The sequence below is a fragment of the Canis aureus genome, chromosome 25 (genome assembly GCF_053574225.1).
Source record: "Canis aureus isolate CA01 chromosome 25, VMU_Caureus_v.1.0, whole genome shotgun sequence".
Lineage (NCBI taxonomy): Eukaryota > Metazoa > Chordata > Mammalia > Carnivora > Canidae > Canis > Canis aureus.
Genome location: NC_135635.1, coordinates 13,741,929 through 13,761,187, shown reverse-complemented (window position 1 = coordinate 13,761,187; position 19,259 = coordinate 13,741,929). Strand labels below are relative to the sequence as shown.

At 37.9% G+C, this 19,259-nt stretch overlaps 1 long non-coding RNA gene and 1 pseudogene across 1 annotated transcript in view; one reads left to right on the top strand and one right to left on the bottom strand.

Moving 5' to 3' along the window:
* LOC144297605 (uncharacterized) overlaps positions 1-19,259 on the bottom strand; it is an 82,203-nt gene that overhangs the window by 23,494 nt on the left and 39,450 nt on the right. Inside the window, exon 2 of the long non-coding RNA XR_013364566.1 lies at positions 3,165-3,301. This is a non-coding gene — a long non-coding RNA (uncharacterized LOC144297605). The remainder of the gene's footprint in view (positions 1-3,164; positions 3,302-19,259) is intronic.
* On the top strand, positions 1,550-2,878 carry LOC144297604 (elongation factor 1-gamma pseudogene; annotated as a pseudogene).

Here is a 19,259-nt window from a genome sequence, read left to right as displayed (position 1 = left end):
TGTTAGGGGACCTATAATTTCCTTTAATGTTATTTAGTAAGGAAAGAGTTCAGTGAGGTGGGTAGGAATATAAAGCCTGGAATAAGACACACTTGGTCTTGAATACCAAGCACTAAGATTTGTGAGCTTATATTTCCATATTTGAGTTTCCTCATTTTTAAAATGCAGAGACTAAGAGTAGCTACTGCATAGTATTATTGTGGAAAATAAATGTTATAATACTTTTACAGTGATTAGCATTTTACCTGGAACATGGAACACATCTATTATTATCCTCATCATTATTAACTTTCAAAGAAAATTGAATATATTAATCAAAAGTCATTATAATTCCTAATATGATTTTTTTCAAACTGCATATTTTCCCATTTGATACTCATCAAATTCTTCCGATCTTTACTCTGTATGTCATCCTCCCATCCCAAAAATCTTTGGGCTACATTTTTATTTTTTTATTTATTTTATTTTATTTTTTTATTTATTTATGATAGTCACACAGAGAGAGAGAGAGAGAGGCAGAGACACAGGCAGAGGGAGAAGCAGGCTCCATGCGCCGGGAGCCCGATGTGGGATTCGATCCCGGGTCTCCAGGATCACGCCCTGGGCCAAAGGCAGGCGCTAAACCGCTGCGCCACCCAGGGATCCCCTGGGCTACATCTTTAATATATTAAATCACATCCTGAAAGATCAATCTTTTATGATATGATGATCTGAAAATTGTTTTTCTAAAAATCATTCCTTTACATGGTATGTAGAGATGAAGTTTTGTTTAATCTTGTAATTTGCTGACCCTGAGCTGATAATGAGAATGGCATTAAACTCTTTGTATAGTTACCCTGGAAATTGGAATATACATTTCAATGTGTAAATATGATATAACAGGGTACTGGGTGGCTAGTCGGTTAAGCATCTACCTTTGGCTCAGGTCACCATCTCAGGATTTTGGGATCGAGCCCTACATCTTTGGGTTCCCTGCTCATCGGGAAGTCTGCTTCTCCCTCTTCCTTTGCCCCTCCTGCTGCTCATGCTCATATGTAAATTTCAAGAAACATATGAAGATACTCCCCTTTCCAGAAGGTGGAGCATAATTATCCAATCTTCCTCGACCTTCAGTATGGGCTAGACATAGTGATCTCCTTCCAAAGAATAGTGAAAAGAAAAAATGGAAAGAACAGCAACTTCACAGTGGAAAACTTGACAAGCAGTATTTTAACCTAGTGAATGGGGTCATGTTAACAGTGGTATCGTGCACCTCTGATACGATGTGATGAGAAAGATACTGTCATCTTTTTCGTATTCTACACAAAACTTTCAGTCTAGTCATAAGAAAAATATCAGACAAAACCAAATTTGGGGACAATTTAAAAAATTCATATTCCTTAACACTGTCAAGGTCATGAGACACAGGGAAAGTCTGGGAAACGGTCACAGATCAGAGGAGACTATAAAGAGACATGACAACTGAATGCAATGTTATTTCCTGGATGGGAATCTGGGACAGAGGAAAACATTAGTAGGAATATGGAATCAATTTTGGAGTTTAGGAATCACCATGGTGGCCGGGACCCTGTACACATATCCTGAAAACTGGAGGGCCTTCAAGGCTCTCATTGCTGCTCAGTACAACGGGGCTAAGGTCCGCGTGCTCTCCGCACCACCCCACTTCCACTTTGGCCAAACCAAAGGCACCCCTGAATTTCTCCATAAATTTCCTGCCGGCAAGTTTCCAGCATTTGAGGGTGACGATGGATTCTGTGTGTTTGAGAGCAATGCCATTGCCTACTATGTGAGCAATGAGGAGCTGCGGGGAAGTACTCCAGAGGCAGCAGCCCAGGTGGTGGTGCAGTGGGTGAGCTTTGCTGATAGCGACATAGTGCCCCCAGCCAGTACCTGGGTGTTTCCTACCTTGGGCATCATGCACCACAACAAGCAGGCCACAGAGAATGCAAAGGAGGAAGTGAGGGGAATTCTGGGGCTCCTGGATACTCATTTGAAGACGAGGACTTTTCTGGTGGGCGAACATGTGACACTGGCTGACATCACAGTTGTCTGCACCCTGTTGTGGCTCTATAAACAGGTCCTTCTGGAGCCTTCTTTCTGCCAGGCCTTCCCCAATACCAACCGCTGGTTCCTTACCTGCATTAACCAGCCCCAGTTCCGGGCTGTCTTGGGGGAGGTGAGACTGTGAGAAGATGGCCCAGTTTGATGCTAAAAAGTTTGCAGAGAGCCAACCTAAAAAAGACACCTCACAGAAAGAGAAGGGTTCTTGGGAAGAGAAGCAGAAGCCCCGGGCTGAGGGGAAAGAGGAGAAGGCTGCTGCCCTGCTCCTGAGGAGGAAATGGATGAATGTGAGCAGGCACTGGCTGCTGAGCCAAAGGCCAAAGACCCCTTTGCTCACCTGCCCAAGAGTACCTTTGTGTTGGACGAATTTAAGCGCAAGTACTCCAGTGAGGACACTCTCACTGTGGCACTGCCGTATTCCTGGGAGCACTTCGATAAGGATGGCTGGTCCCTGTGGTACGTTGAGTACCGCTTCCCTGAGGAGCTCACTCAGACCTTTATGAGTTGTAACCTCATCACTGGAATGTTCCAACGGTTGGACAAGCTGAGGAAGAATGCCTTTGCGGTGTCATCCTCTTTGGAACCAACAACAGCAGCTCCATTTCTGGAGTCTGGGTCTTCTGAGGCCAGCAGCTTGCCTTTCCACTGAGTCCAGATTGGCAGGTGGATGTGAGTCCTATACGTGGTGGAAACTGGATCCTGGCAGCAGGAGACCCAGACGCTGGTTCGAGAGGACTTTTCCTGGGAGGGGGCCTTCCAGCATGTGGGCAAAACCTTCAATCGGGGCAGGATCTTCAAGTAAACATCTCTTGTCATCACCTAGCTGCCTGTACCTGCCCTTCAGGGAGATGGGGGTCATTAAAGGAAACTGAACATTGAACCCTTAAAAAAATTGGAGTTTAGCTAATAGTGATGTACTAATGTTAGTTTCTAAATATTGACATATGCATCATGGTAGGTAAGATGGTAACATAAGGGGAAACTGGGTGAAAGGTATATGAAGACTCTATAGTATCCTTGGAATTTTCTGTAAATCTAAAATTATTGCGAAATAAGATGTTTTTAAAAATCCCCACATAGTTACAATTGAAAATGATACTAACCTGTTAAAAAGATATTATAATGACTTCGTGAACTTAACAACACACGGTCTCCAAATCGTCTCAGGATGGATAATTACACATTGGTTGAGCTATTTACAGTCATTTCAGTAATATAAGACTGGTTGAGGTTCTAGATCCTAAGGAAACAGAAGCCCAAGTGTAGAAATTATTTCTAATGAGATTTCTGGAAAACTCTAACCTTTACAAGGTCAGGTGAAACAGTGTTTCTAATGCGATTTCTGGAGAACTTTAACCTTTACAATGTCAAATGAAAGCTGCCAGTAGGTGCAATTAATCATTCTACTGTCTTTTTCAATTTAAGATATTTGTGGTTAGGAACCTATGTTTACAAAATTTTTTTGTAAGTAATATTTTGTAATATTCCTGTAAGTTATTTTACCCTAAAAAAATCATAAATTTTCCTGAAAGTCTCAACTAAAAAATTGCCTCTACTTAAGAATATACATTTTTAGAGTAGTAGCATTGGCAATCAGCTAAGATTAGTGTAGGAAATCAGTACATCAGAATTTTAATCTTGCTTTCCCACTCATTCTTTCAATGACTTTGAGAAACTTATTTAACATGTTCCTTGGCCACCAAATGAGACTGATGAAATTCTCTAGGTTAAAAAAACAACAACAATCATTTCATCATCAAAAAACTACTTAAAGTATTAAATAAAAATATGTATTGTGAAAGGACATTATACCATTTTGTGATTTTCCCCAGATTCCTTTTTATTAACAACAAAATTAGATTCCTTTTATTAACAACAAAATTAACATCTAATTTTGTTGTTTCAGTAACAACAATAAAGTCATTCCTGCTGAGAAACAGAAGTAAATGCAGTAATGAATGAAATCAAGTTAATCTTCAAAAACATGCCCCCCACACAAAAAACTACACTCAAAATATGTTTTTATTCTAAAGAAGCTTCTTCCAGAAACCCACTATGAATTTAAACATCTTAGATTGCAATTAGCCTAAGGGCCATTGAGCTCCAACCTTTAAAACTTTGAAGAAATTTAATTGTTTTTTGACTATTAACAAAAACATTGAGAGAAAGAATCTCTCCAAAATATATCAATATCCTTCTTTTGGTCTCTGATTTTGAGTTAACTTTAGGGAGATATTGGAGTTCTTCTGCCCTCAAGGAATGTAAGTGTGGGGTTACACACAAGAACTAGAACGTATAAAAAAAAAAAAAAGAACTAGAACGTATAATTCAAGAGTTTAGGAGGGACATCAGGCTTATTCATTACGTATTTTGCCACCTCTTAGAGGTCCACAAGGGGGCACTCTTTTGCTGAGATTTTTTTTCTACATATTTTAAGGCTAACCCAGATTTTATGGTAAGGAAATTTGGTTATATATATATATATATATATATATATATATATATATACACACACACATACATATATATATACACACATACATATATATAGTTTTTCAGATTATTTTAATCAATCTCTTCCTTTGCCATCTTTCTGCAGTTGATTTTTTTTTTTTTACTTGGTAAGAGACATAAAATTTATCATTTTAAAATGTACAATTCTCAAAAAAAAAGCACACAGTTCTGAAACATTAAGTATATTCACATTATTATACTGCCATCATCACCAACCAACTGCAGAACTTGTTCATCTTCCCAAACTGAATTTCTGTACCCATTAAACAACTCCATTTCCCCCCTCTTAACAGCCTCTGGCAACCACCAGACTTTGTGTCTCTATGAATTTGATACTCTAGACATTTCATTTAAGTAGAATTTTATAGCATTTGTCTTTTTGTGACTCATTTATTTCACTTTGCATAATTCTTCAAAGTTCATTCATGCTATGCTAGATGATTCCTCAGACAGCCTTCCTCTAACCTTACCAACTACACAATACTTTAGAAAAAAAAAAAGAGTTAAATGAGGTACATATTATTGGCATTTCTATATTTGTGCTAGAATTGTATTGATCTGCTATCCATTTTTTTCTCCATTTGTCTATATCCTTTGACTTTATAACTCATCATTATTTGAGTCAGATTCACAATCATTGTCTTTACTAAGTTCACCACAGAAATTCATGCCTTACTGGGGGCTTCAATTCTCATTTAAAGGATTTATCATTCCACATTTGCAGTTGAACATAGTGGCAATTTTATACAAAGTGAGCAACAGGGGTGCCTGGGTGGCTTAGTTGGTTAAGTGTCTGACTCTTGATTTTGGCTCAAGTCATGATTTCAGAGTCATGAGATTGAGCCCCAAGTAGGCTCTGTGCTGGGCATGGAGTCTGTTTAAGATTCTCTCTCTCACCCTCATCCTTTATCCATCTCCCCCTTCTAAAACAAAACAAAACAAAACAAAACAAAACAAAACAAAACAAAACAAAACAAAGTGACAGCCCAAAAAGCAAGCATAAGTGCTATAAAATGCTTCCTGATCCTACTAATGAAGACAGATTGGAGAGAAGGGCAATGCCATTGTCCCAATGAAGTTTGCTTTGAGAGTTCTCTCAATACTATATCATTTTAAACAACAACAAAAATGTCAATTTCATCACACAGGCAAGAGAAGGAAGTATGAACTGGGAAATTTAAAAAAATTTTTTTAAATTGGAGTTCAATTTGTCAACATATAGCATAACACCCAGTGCTCATACTGCCAAGTGCTTCCCTCAGTGCCCATCACCTAGTCACCTCAACCCCCTGCCCACCTCCCCTTCCACTACCCCTTTGAACTGGGAAAATTTTAACAGGCTTAATGAGTTCTAAGATTATATGATCTTCATTATTACCATTTTCCTCTTCTGCACTGATATTACCAAAAACAAAACACATAAATAATCATACAAAAAGACCCACTATGTCTTTCAGGGTCCACCCTACCATAAGAAAATGAAAGAGATACTTTTGGAGTAGCAAATTATGTAATGAAGCTGGCCTGAGAATACCATAGCCATCTCCTTATAGGCATCAGAGAAAGTAATCCAGAAATATGAAATATCTGAAGGCTCTAGGTAGATGCCCCAGTTGCTTGATCCAGCCATGTTGGAGGAGGTCATTAGACGATGTGACTGCTGATTGACCTCTGAGCTGAACTCCAGCAATGGAACTCCTGTGTTCTTGAAATATACATTCTGCTCATTGTTCTTGAGGTAGGAGCGACTTGAAGAACACCATTGTGAAAGAGCAAAGTGTTGTTGAGACCCTCTGGACTGTATACATGTGACTGAGCCCAGGTAAGGCCTCCATATAAACTTCTACGGTTTGGGTGAGCGGGTGCGGAGATCTGCTTGTTTTGAAGCCATGAAGATCAGCCTTATGTAAGTTTCCTTGCTTATTAAAACTGCCACCTACCAGTCTGGAGTAGCCTGTCTTTGTTTTCAGACTCTTTCTGCCCCCCGTGTATGGGGGCCAGTTTCAGATTTTCTCTGGGGAATGTCCATGGTTGCAAACCAACAAGCCACTTCCAATGGCTTCTGCTTTTATGTATGTGGTAAAATGACATTTGGAAATCATTTGAGAACACATACCTGGTAGCAGAGAGGCAAGCTAAAGGACAATTTGTGATCTCTTGAAATTATATGCTCTTATTTCCTGATCTTTGAGGTTAGAGAAGGAATGGGTCTCCCCAAAGAAAAGACAATTGTAGAAGAAGAAGGTGTTCAAAATTCATAATTATATCACTAATAAGCATGGACAGGCCTGAGTAATATTCAAAATGATTCTTTTTTTTTCAAAGAATCTACTTAAAGGAAGGAGCTATCTAGGTACTCCCTGTATCACCCCTGTATTTTCTCTTTGTTTTGCTTGTTTGATATTTTTGAGGAGAGGAAAAAAAATCCTGCCTTGATCCTTTTGAAAATCCAAGTCTTTGATAGAATAGTTTCCGAAATCTTTTTCATATCCCCAACCCTTGATTAGTCTGGCTAAGGTGAATAGGCTAACCAAAAATAAACTCTCCCAAATGTTATCTGGTTCATTGTTGATCTCCTAAAGAAAAAAAAATGTAATGAGTGATAATTAATCATGGAGGCTTTTCTTTAAAAGAATGTTTAAACCATGGCTCAAGGCTCAAATTAGGCAGGGTTCCTCGTACTTTATAAATTTTTGTTTGTTTCTTTCCTCTTCTATAAAAGACCTAGAATCTGGTTTAAAGGCTAAAATGAGAGTTTTTGATGGAAATAAAAACCTTTATTTCTTACGCTCTATATTATATGTGGTTACTGTTCTAGGCCAGTTGCATTTGCTGAAAGCTTAGGATAGTCATTCCAAAGATAGGAAAGAGAATTTTAAAAGGACTAAATAATAGCTTTAAATTTTGGAAGTTCAGGGGATCCCTGGGTGGCTCAGCGGTTTGGCACCTGCCTTTGGCCCAGGGCACCATCCTGGAGTCCCGGGATCGAGTCCTGCATCGGGCTCCCTGCGTGGAGCCTGCTTCTCCCTCTGCCTGCTCTGCCTGTGTCTCTGCCTCTCTCTCTCTCTATGTGTGTCATGAATAAATAAATAAAAATCTTTAAAAAAATTTTTTGGAAGTTCATTTGACTTTGCAGTTCCATTGAATGTAAGATATTTCCTTCTTTTGAAGAGATCAGTGATTTGACAGGTTTAAATTTTCTGGACCACTGAATAATAATAATTGCTAGCATGTACTTAATTTATGTAAGGTGCAATTACACAAATATTATGAAGATTGTCTCCAGTACTCTTCAAAATGACCCTGTAAGTTAGCATTGAGGAAACTGAAGTTGCTAGAGGTTAACTGGTAGCTTATACATAATTGGAGAATTAAAATACAAATCAAAGCAGTCTCAATACCATAAAGTACGTCATGCTGCCTTACTGGAAGAATCTTTAATTTAGGCAGAAAGGTTTTGGGTCAAAAAAAAAAAAAAAAAGAAAGGTTTTGGGTCCTACTATTTTGCAATTAAATAACTGTCTTAGGACTTCGACAAAGCACTTGACCTGAATTCTGATCTGTAGAGTGAGGGTCTTGGATTAAATGATTTCTCGAGTCTCTTTTCCTTTTTTTTTTTTTTTTTTGGCAAGGGAGAGTCCTCCTGCTGACCGAGGTCATTTTTCTTTCAATGGCTGGCAGAGTGGCTTTGGCTCACCTATAATTCACAGTGTAGCAGAGCCAGTAGACTATGAAGTCTGTTTCACTCCACCAGCCAAGAAAGAGCAGGTGGCTGTAGATTTCTCATGTTCTGGGGGAAGCTATTTGTCAGTGATAACCTAGATAACTTGGGATAGCTGCAACAACAGCTCTCGCTTGGCATGTGGTATGTTTTGATGCTAATCACTGCCTCCTCTGTGAGCACTCCAGTTCTCCTTTCACGTACAAGCCTTGTGAATATAAAAATAGAGGTAAATCATTTAAAAAATAAGTGAATCAGCAACCTGGTATTTTATTTCCTCTCTTTCCGGTTGAAGATTGTTGTTAACTGAAACGCTCCACTAGTTGTTTGGAGTGTTAAGATAGAAGTGGAATGAAGATACTTGATAATGTGGTTACTACACAACCACTTTACAAGAATATAGGTTCCTGCCATACTAGGTGATGTGAAGGGGGCAATAAAGTGTGCTCATGCAGTGAGCACATGGAAGATATTTGCCATAGTCTGAGATCTGGAGTTGGAGAATATATGGGTAAGATAGAAATGACATAAATTACAAAGGTCTCCAATGATAGCAAGAATATGGGACTTATATTACACAGTTGAATGGGCATACTCTTACCAGAAATGGCCTTAACTTCAAGGAAGGGAAACACATGCATTGGGTCTTTGGTCAGTTTTTTTTTTTAAAAGATTTGATTTATTTATATGAGAGAGGGAGAGAGAGAGCATGAGCATGAGCAGGGAGAGGAACAGACTCTTCGCTTAGGTGGGAGCCCAACATGGGGCTTGATCCCAGGACCTTGCAGTCATGACCTGAGCCAAAGGCAGATGCTTAACCGACTGAGCCACCCAAGCCCCCCAGTATTGGGCCTTTGAAATAGGATTTGCTTTAACCAAATTTCAGGGAAGATGAAAAGAAAAAAAAGGGAAACTATGAGTATGGTATGCTTTACTCTTATTTAATAAGCCTTGCCAAATTTAATCTTTACAGCAATTTTGTAGTTTGGTGCTACTAACATCATTGTTTATGTGAGAAAATGGATACTTAAGGGATACGCAATAACTTGCTTAAGATCACATTATAGTTGGCAGTAAGTCTGGGATATGAGCACACAACTTGTGGTTCAAATCTAGTATTTTTCTCACTACATTGTACTTGGTAGGTAAACATTCACACTTACAGTTTCTTTAATATTACTAAGGTTCTATTTTAGGAATTGCACAGAGAAAGACTATTGTGTGGTGAGTTTTCTTTTCATTTCTACTAAATATCAGGGCTTTAATTCTGACCCTTTCTGGTGGGCTTACTGAATTTCAGAATAGGTTACATACTGATTTTATTGCATATATTGTATTCTGTTATATATATAACTTCCTTAAAGTATCACATTAACTTAAATAGGGAAATTGTGCATAGTCTAATAAATAAGACAATCCAAATTACTTAAAGTGGTCATCACAATTTAGCCAGTCCAGTCTCTGGCTCATAGGTTGAAGGCATGGCCCCACTGAGGGAGTTCTTGGTGTGTCTATGTTTAGCTTGGCCAAGGTTAAAGGAAGGTATGGAATTATGTTCTCTGGAGCTAGAATACAAGAAGGAAATTGATTATTTAACATCACCAAGTTAGAGTTAGATAAGTATGATGGTACATAGAGTGGTTTAGTGTGCTCTAATCTAGTGTCACCATAATAATGAGGATGATGGGGTATCACATTGTGTAATGTCTGTATGGCTTTCATATACCCCAACTCAGTTCATTCTTACTATAATCCAGTGAGGGACATGGAACATATTTTTTCTATTTCTCCCCTTTCCCTCATATAGGAGATTCCAATAATCAAGGGAAAGTGCTTAGAAATATTCGGTAACTTAGGGCCCATAGGTGCAAGAGAGCAAATAAGCAATCAATCAATTTTATCTTCTGGTTTTTCCTTGTTCTTTTGCTGCTAGAACCACTGGTGTTAGAAACAGCTTCATTCTCCTTATTTCTCATACTCAACTTACTTCTCCCAGGTAATCTTTGTACTTTTTATGTAGGGAGCATGGGCCAATGATACTAAATTTATAGTTACCTGAAATTAGATGAAATGGGTTACATTTTTAAAAAGAGCCCTATGCAAATAAATATAAACTTCTGTGTCAATTTCAAACACTTGAATGTAGCTTTTAGCAAAATATTGGGTGAGAATTCTCTCCTAGAACTTAAAGGAATTACTAGGTAATTATTTCATAATTGTCCAACTCAATTTAACACACCATGTACTGGGCGCCAACTTATGCACAAATCACAGAATTAGGTACTGTGGAGATGAAATAAATAATTTTTTTGTCCTTTGGTAGTTTATTAATTACAGAAAAAAGAAAACACAATCTTTACTTTCTATTCTTTTTTCCCTCCATTTTTACATTAAGGATTCAGAAACTTCACAATAATAAACTTTAATAAAATGGGTACCTAGGGATGCCTGAGTGGCTCAGCAGTTGGGCATCTGCCTTTGGCTCAGGTCCTGATCCCAGGGTCCTGGGATCAAGTCCCGCATCAGGCTCCCTTGAGGGAGCCTGCTTTTCCCTCTGCCTATGTCTCTGCCTCTTTTTGTGTGTCTCTTATGAATAAATAAATAAAAATATTTAAAAAAATGAGGTACCTAAGTTGTCTGGCCTTCTAAGATTGCCCTCTTTTATTTTTTTTAAGATTATTTATTTGAGAGAGAGAGAGCATGGGGAGGGGCAGAGGGAGAGGGAAAGGGAGAATCTCAAGCAGACTCCCCGCTGAGTGCAGAGCCCTATGTGGGTCTTGATCCCAGCACCCTGAAATCAAGAGTCAGATGCAAAAAAAAAAAAAAAAAAAAAAAAAAGAGTCAGATGCATAGCTGATTGAGCTACCCAAGCGCTCCACTCCCTCTTTACACAAATATAATAATTTGTGTAACCAAGTAACATTTGAAGGAATTTAGCTCTCATCACAACCACAGTATTTCTGAGAATTTCCAGGAATATTTAAATATCTTGGTGAACACCTATCCGTTCTTCTTGACTCTTGCTCAAGTTTCTTTTCTCAATCACCTCTGACACTATGATCATTCTTTCTTCTACAGGATATTCTGAGTACCTTCAATTCACTGTTTTATTGTAAAATAGTGTCAACACAATGCTCTTACCTTTGTATCAGTTATATATTGCCCTAATAAGTGATGAGTAACAACCGCAAAACCTGAGCAGTGTTCGTTCAACAATATATGATTTTTGGCTCATGTGGTGTGGGTGGTCAGCTAGGTGGTTTTGATTATCTCATCTGGGCTCATTCTCATGTCTGAGAGTCAACAAAGCTGTTACCCAATTTAGTAGGACTTTGCTGTGACAACGGGAGATCCTGTGCTTTACATATCTCGTTTTCTAGCAAGTTGCCTGGCACATATTCTCACGGCAGTGGAACAGGGCAAGCTCAGGCAAGTGCTGGTACTTTTCAAGATCAGCATAAGGAATGCAGCCAACGATATTGAAATAGCAAGTATCAGGATAGATGGTGGCTGTACTAGTAGTAAACATAGCATAATGATAAACTTGCCAAATCACTACTATAAAACTAATGTAACATTATGAGTCAACTATACTCAAATAACAATAAATAAATAAGTAAATAAGTAAACAAGTAAATTAATTTAAAATGATTAAAAAGAAAGGTCTGCTTGTGTCACCTCATCTAATCTCCTGTTGCCCAAAGCTAGTCATATGGCCAAGCCCAGTATCAGAGCACAAGACATGGATATAGAACAAACTCATAAAGTCCTTAAAGGCAATGAAAGGACCGTGTTTCTGTCCTTTTGAAGAATCTACCATAGTGTGAGAAAAACTGAGAATTATAGTTAGGAAGTCAGTTACCACTAGATAACTTCAGTTTTTAATTTCCAAAAAGTAATTATTTGTAAGTATCTGAAATAACAGAAATGAATTCAAATGCCTTGTTTCAATTTTAGAAAATGCCTGAAGTGATTTATTGAACTTAAAAAATAACTTGAATGCAGTATGTTTATTTTTAATATCCAAAATAATAAGAGAAAAGGTGATTGACTTTATTCTCCTTTTTTGTCTTCTTTTCTTATTGCTACTTTTAAAAGATGGGTTGAGAATTAGATATAGAAGTTAATATAAATTATATTAAGGGCTTATTATAAATAAGCTTATTAACTTGTTTAATAGAATGTTGGACTTGCAGATTGGATATATGTGGGAAAGTCCTTGTAATTTGTGATTCAGAATATCTAGTTAGATTTAGGAAATGCCTATAGAAAGTAAGACTAAATTACATTTAGGGAAAACATTAAAAAAAATCTGTTTCCAAAATACTATGGGGCCCTTTTTATCCTTCTAAAAAAAAAAAAAAAAAAAAGGTTTCTAACGTCACTTGTGCATTAAAATACATCTGTTACAGCACCCATTTTTCCTCATTTTTGCTTTAAAAAATCTGTTGCTCAGTAAAGTAGATATCATAATAGTCCTGACATTTACGGTAGAACTGAGAATATTATCTATTCTTAGTTTACTGAAGTGTATTTTGATTTGAAAAATAATTTTAAGAAGACATAAAACCATCTCCAATATAATTTATTTATTCTCTTTTTGAATGTTTGAAATTTCTGTAAGATAGAAAATCAGAAATAGGACAAGATAGCTATCTCCTCAAACAAAAGAACTCAAGTTATAATAATGCTGTCCCTGGTTGCCTTGCTAAATTTCCTGAAGATAAGTAGTAACTAATGTTCCCTGAACACCATTCATGTCTATTTAACTTTTAAAACCATTTAGTTCTAGTATTTAGTTAAGTATTTATAGTTAAATACGAAATATGATATTGGACACAAAATGCCCAGTGATAAAATCACTGGTGATTTATATTTTCTAGATATTTTATATAGACCTATCTTATTGTCACTATAGAGAATTTAGAAAATGCTAGCGAGGGTGCCTGGGTGGCTCAGTTGGTAAAGCATCTGCCTTTGGCTCAGGTTATGATCCTGGGATGGAGCTCTGTGTCAGCTCTCTGCTCAGCAAAAGCCTGCCTCTCCCTCTCCCTCTGCTTGCCACTACCTCTGCTTGTGTTCTCTTGTTCTCTCTCTCTCTCTGTCAAATAAATAAATAAGTCTCCCTAGAAAAAATACCAGCAAGAAAGAAGAAAATAAATACCATTTGGAGTCCCACATTATGGAGCAAGCATATATCCTTTCAATTTTTTCAATGAAATATATTCACATATTCATTGATACATATTTTTATAGGAGTGGAATCATTTGTTGTTTTGCAGCCTTTCTTTTTCATTTTACAGCATATTGTGAATATTTTTAATATGTTTTTCTGCTATATAACTTTAATTATAGCGTAGTTTCTATTCTATGAACATGCCACAATTTTATTTTTTTTAGACCACAGTTTTAAAATATTGTATTATTGGACATTTAGATTATTTGCATTTTCCTCTATTATGAACAAATTTATGACAAATATAAATGTCTCTTCTTCTTTTTTCTTTTTGGTTATGTTAGTTCTATTTTTTTTTTTTTAAGTCTTGTTTTGTTCTGTTCTGTTTTGTTTTCAGTTTGGGGAAGAGGTACCAGAGCGTTTCATTGAATTTCTCACATAAAATGGTAGTGCCTTTTCTCTGCACTCTCAGTTCCCTCTGAACCTCAGCAAAATTTCCTTCAGTTGTGCATTTAATTATTCTGCTGTTGCATTTGTACCGATCTTTCTTCTAGAAACATGAGCATCTGTATGTTCACTGTCAGCCATGTCTAGCATCTTCTGTACTTGTCACATGTTCTCTAAAGCCACGTGTCACCAGATGTGATATTCAGTTGGGGCACAGTAGAGCTTCTTCAAGGTGCACAATCTCAGACCTCAGACCCCCTAAATCAGAACCTTTGGTGACCTCCATAGACACCGAAATGTGGGAAACACACTCTACGCGGATTATATTTTTTTCAGTATACATCTTGCTACTTCCAACCTTTAGTGCAGGTTTTAATTTCATCATTATATTTTGGGCTTCTTGCAGAAACATTCTAATCTCAGCATGTTAGTCTGCTCAAGCTTTCATAACAAAACCACAGACTGAGTGGCATAAACAACAGAAATTTATTTTCTCACAGTTCTGGAGGCGGAAGTCCAAGGTCAAGGTCCCAGTGTAGCTGGTTTCTGAAGAAGCCTCTCTCTTTCGGCTGGTAGCCTCCTCCTCATGGTCCTCACATGGTCTTTCTTCTGTATAAGCACAGAGTGGGAGCTAGTTCTCTGAGGTTTCTTCTTATAAAGATATTGATTCTATCGATCAAGGCTCCATACTTATGACCTCAGTTACTCTTAATGACTTGTTTAGAGGCTCCATTTGCACAAAGAGCCACACTAGAGATTATGGCTCCAGCATATGATGTTGGGGAGGTTATACTCAGCCCATAATTTGGTATTTTTCCTTTTCATCTTACTGTGTTCATCCTCCCCTTCCTTCTTGTCTTATTACTTTTTCATCTTGTGGTGTTGCTTTTGGTTTCTCTATTATTTTTCTCTGATTCTCTTTTCATAAAAGCCATGGCTCCTTTGTTGATAATTGGCTTATTAAAATTTTCTCTAGAATCTTAAGTTTTTAGGATCTTTTTCCTTTAAACATTTTAGTTATCACCCTTTCATTTTTTATTGAGATATAATTGACATATACCATTCTATGTTTCAGGTGTACATCTTTACACATTTCCCCCACTCCTGCCTCTGGTAATCACCAGTCTATTCTCTCTATCTATAAGAGTGTTTTGTTTTTTTGTTTTTGTTTTTGTTTTTTAAAATTCCACGTATAAGTGAGAGCATATGGTACTTGTCTTTCTCTGTCTGACTTATTACACTTAACATAATGCCCTTAATGTTTATTCATGTTGTCATAAATGATAGGATTTCCTTATCACTTTCCCTTCTACGGTAAAAATCATTCCCTTCTCTCCCAGAGGTGCAATATTTCTTGTGTGTGTTTTACTAATTCCCATCACAGAGATTTAGACCTAAGTCAGTGTTTGTCAATAGACCAAAGAATAAATGGCTAAGGTCCCACTCTATAAACTTTCCAAATCTCTAGCTGAAATGCAGACTGATATACTTAGGTCGAACTCATTTCCAGGTTCTTGCTGGCTTTCACTAAATGTTCCTATTGATTTCTGAGGCAGTTTTCAAAACTTAACCCACTGGTTAGTTGATGCTTTTAGTTAGTGGGGTATTTGAAGAATTTTATCACCAAATATTTCCCTCTATATCTTTAAATCAAAGAGCTACCTTTAGTTGCCCCTATATGCTGGGAGTTTCTGCCTTTGTGTACATATAGGACACAAATAGGGAAGGAGATGAAGTTGACTCCTCTCTATGGTGTTATAGAGCAGCACTATGACATAGAGTTTGGCTGATGATCTTACACAATGACAGGCAGGTATAAAGCACGTTCTAGACTCTTTTTCCCTCCAAAATTCTCACTCTCTTTGTCATTCTTAAATAAAATAAAGTCTAGCCATGAGGCAAAGTTTGAATCATTTCTACCAATTCTTTATCTTACCAAATCTTTGGTACCAGCTTTATCACTGAAACTTTGCTTAAAATTCCAGCACACAGTGGCCCTCATTTTTAGATTGCAATATTATGAGTTTTCATCTGCTTTTCTGCATTATCATTGGAAATTTAAGAGAAATTGACTAAGGCTCCTTCAAGTTATTAATTAGTTCATATTTATAACCAGTAATTCCAATGCTGTTACTTTGCTTTGTGTTTCATCCAGGGAAATGGCATGGCTTTCTTAACAAAATTGAAAAATGTTGGTAATGAGAGACAAAGAAATTAAGATTTTCATGAGAAAGTCAACTTTCAGGGAAGATGGCAGAGTAGGAAGATCTTAAGCTGGCTTCATCCCCTGAAAACATGTAAATAACACCCACATCACAATAACTAACTCAGAAAATGATCCTGAAACTTGATAGAACAGGCTCTCCACAGTTAATCATAGAGAAGAGGCCATATGGAAAATGGTCGGAAGGGCAAGGATGCAGTCAGGAACCAAGCTAACCTGTGAGACTAACCACAAAAGGGAGGGACACCACAAATGTAGAGAAGAGAGAGGAACAGACTCCACAACAGGCACTTCAGACACAGGGGACCAGCACTGGGAATATGAGTCCCCATAACATTTGTCTTTGAAAACCAGAGGGACTTAACTTTGCAAGTTTTTATGATTAGTATGGTGTAACATCAGAAACTTTAAAAATCAATAAGCTCAGCTCCTAGGGCAATAGGAGATATTCCCTGCCCTTGAAAATACAGCACAACAAATAATCCAGCTGAGTTATAGCATAGAAATAGTATTTTGAAAGTACATGGGGTATATAAGAAGGAGATTTATTTACTAATCTCATAATTTGTGCTGGAGTGGCAAGGATCTTTAGGAAACTACTACAAGATGAAAGAAGGTGGGTACCATATTTCTTCTGCACTGCCCTCACCTCCCATCCACAATACTGGGACACCTATAGGAACCAGTGAGAACACTTGCAACCTTGCTTGCTAACCAGTCCCTGTGCTCTTCTGTGGATTGCGCCATCCAATTTGCTTCACTAGCAAAAGTCCCTCCAAGGTGGCTCCAGGATTCATCTTGCAAACAGACCAGTGCATTCTTTGCTAACACCATGTGCCCTGTCCCCTAACCCCATCCTGTTCTCCTGCAGAAAGCCCCATTCAACCCACCCAATTTGCAGGAGTCCATCCAAAGTAGATCCAACAGTGGCCAGCACCAGTCCAAAGTGATTCTTGGGGACAGGGTACAGCTTCCATTGCAGTCCTACCAATGGGCTGGAGGCATACTTCTGATCTCACTTCTGACCTCACCCACCAACAAAAAGTTCACAAGGGGCAGCACAAAGAGGAAGCTCAGTAGTTCAGGGTAATTGCAACCAAAAAAGATCAACTGGCGGCAGACATCTAGCCTGACTGCAGGCCCTGCCCACTTAAAAAAGCCCCTCAGGTAACAACAGATGGAGACTACCCTGCAGTTTGGAGCTACCACAGTTCCACAAACATCTGGTCTGTCCCCAACTCAAGCCCAAGACAGCCTTATCTGGCCCCTTAATAGCACAGGGAACAAATCCCCACAACAGGGCAAAAAGTCATTGTAGATGACTGAACTGAAGGCAAGTGTGGCACAGAGTGAACACCACACACATAGGAGACACCTCTGAAGTGACAGTTTCTAGTAAACAGATGCATTGCACTACAGGGTACTACAGGACCTCTTTTTCATGAGGCCACTACTTTCAAGAATTGGAGAGGTAACTGACTTTCCTAATACATAAAAACAGACAAAGAGTTAGAGAAAATGAAATGTGGAGAAAAAGCAGGAAAAAACACAGCAAATTGTTTAAATGAAATAGAGATGAGCAATATGTCTGATAAAAAAATCCAAAGTAATCATCATAAGAACACTCACAGGACTTGAGAAAAGAGTGGAGGATCTCAGTGAGACCTTCAATGAAGGTAAAGAAAATATAAAAAGGAATTGATCAGACATGAAGAACTCAATATCTAAAAGTAAAAATACATTAAGTGAATCATAGCTGATTGAATAAGACAGAAAAACAGATCAGTAAGCTGGAACACTGAGTGATATAAAGCAACCAAGGTGAGCAGCAAAAAGAAAACAAACAAATAATGAGAATAGGTTTAGGGAACTCAGTAAACATTCTCAAGTGTAATAACATTCACATCATAGGGTTCCCAGAATGAGAAGAAAGAGAGAAGGGGCAGAATAATTATTTGAAGAAATAATAGCTGAAAACTTCCCAAATCTGGGGAAGGAAACAGAAATCCAGATGCAGATACACAGAGTACCCTGAACAAAATCAACCCAAGGAGGTCCACACAAGAGATATAATCATTAATATGGCAAAAAGTAGTGATAAAGTCAGAGTTTTTAAAGCAGCAAGAGAAAAGAAAATGGTTGCATACAAGGGAAACTCCAGAAGGCTATCAGTTGATTTTTCAGCAGCAACTCTGGAGGCCAGAAGAGAGTGGCATGGTATTTTCAAAGTGCTGAGAGGAAAAATACCTGCAACCAAGAAAACTATCCAGCAAGGCTATCATTCAGAATAAAGAAAGAGATAAAGAGTTCCCTAGACAAACAAAAGTCAGAGTATTATCGCTAAACCACCCTCACAAGAAACATTAAAGGGAGCCCTTTGAGTGGAAATAAAAGGCCATAAACAGGAGTAAGAATAGTAGGAAAGACAACATTTTAAAGGCAAATGGAAACATAATGAAAGTAGTAGATTAATCACGTATGAAACCAGCATGGAGGTCAAAGCACAAAAGCAGTCAAATCAATTATATGTATAAAAAGTAGCCAAGGAATTCATAAAATAAAAGCATGTAGAATATGACATCATATACATTAAACATGTGAGGAATAAAAATTTAGTGCTTTTATTATTTTTAAAGATTTTGTTTAGGACACCTGGGTTGCTCAAGTGGTCGAGCATCTGCCTTTGGCTCAGCTCATGATCCTGGAATTCCAGGATCTAGTCCCGCATCAGGCTCCTGCATGGAGCCTGCTTCTCCTCCCTCTGCCTATGTCTCTGCCTCTCTCTGTGTCTCTCATGAATAAATCAATAAAATCTTTAAAAAATTATTGTATTTATTTATTTTGAGAGAAGGAGAGAGAGAGAGAGCACAAGTGGGAGAGGGGAAGATCAGAGAGAGTGGGAGAAGCAGACTCCCCACTGAGCAGGGAGCCTGTCACAGGGCTCAATCTCAGGACCCTGAGACCATGACCTGAGCCAAAGACAGATGCTTAACTTACTGAGTCACCCAGATTCCCCAATTTAGTGCTTTTAGAATGGATTCAAAATTAGGTGACCATTAGGTGACTTAATATAGACTGCTGTATGCATGGGATATTATATATAAGCCTAATGGTAA